This window comes from Pinus tabuliformis, chromosome 9 (assembly GCF_031772625.1).
Source record: "Pinus tabuliformis cultivar Carrire ecotype Pingquan chromosome 9, CPIR1, whole genome shotgun sequence".
Lineage (NCBI taxonomy): Eukaryota > Viridiplantae > Streptophyta > Pinopsida > Pinales > Pinaceae > Pinus > Pinus tabuliformis.
This window is the reverse complement of record NC_142307.1, coordinates 1,729,946,799-1,729,948,027: the sequence shown is the minus strand read 5'-3', so window position 1 is coordinate 1,729,948,027 and position 1,229 is coordinate 1,729,946,799.

Sequence of the window (1,229 nt, the reverse complement as noted above, 5' to 3'; positions counted from 1 at the left end):
TGGCAAAATGGATCTCAATGAAAACATACATGGCGACACATGAGTATCCCATCAACATACAACAAAGGGATCTCAAACAAAACATGACGAATCATGACAACAAGTACATCTCACGGAAGATTTCACATCACATCAAGCAGGAATCATGAAACAAGTAAGAAAACAAGTTACCACATCAAGCATCAAACATGGATCTATGCAGCACAATGCATAGCAAAAGAAGTACATGAACACACTGCATATACCTCACATCCAGGGGCCATCTAAAGAAAATGATGGCAAACTGCTGAAGCTGGCCGTACCATCAATCTCGCGGCATTGATTATCATGGAAATGGTTGCTCACACATGAATGCTAACACTTGCACTCCACTTAGAAAAGTGGCTGAAAAATGAAATGAGCAAATGGAAAATATGAATGCACCATCAGATTTGTGGCGTCGAATAGTGCAAAATCGACTGTCGAATTTCTGAATTCTGAGGAAATGAAAATCTCAGCTCAAGGAATCTTTTAGATTCCCCCTAAATTCCTTAAAGATTCCCTCCTTTGGGTCCTCTGCAAATCAGCTACTCATATCAGGAAAATGACTGTGTGTTATGAAACCAGCTCAAGAAAAGATAGAAAAGATAGATCAACGCCTTAGAATTCAGCCTCTTCGAGGGGGAAACCTCCTTTACATTACATAAATGAAAAATTCTTGGATGATACAAATGACAAAACCTCCTTTCTATATATAGGAGTCTAGGAGTCACAATATAATCCAGCCGACCTAACAATAATAATATAAATCCACAAAAATAACAATAGAGGGATTCTATGGGGCACAGAAATAACAATATGGGGGTAATAGGGGCACAACAATATAAATAAGGGGTATAACTACAATAGTAATGGGGTAATCACTAGTATTATAGGGACCCAACATGCCCCTCTCCTTCAAAAAAGTGTTGTCCTCAACGCTTGAGTAGTTCTGGATACTTCTGCATAAAATTCTCATCCTCCCATGTGGAATCTTCAGCGGATAAGTTCTTCCACTTGATAAGATACTCTGAAATTGATCGATTTCGTAGCTGTCGAGTTCTTGTTTCTGTGACTGCTTCCGGTTCCAATATAATTTTTCCTTCCTCGTCAAGTTTGGCAATATTGTTTGAATTGGGAGCTTGTCACCTATAACCTTCTTTAAACATGAAACATGGAAAACTGGGTGCAATCGAGAAGCTGCAGGAAGC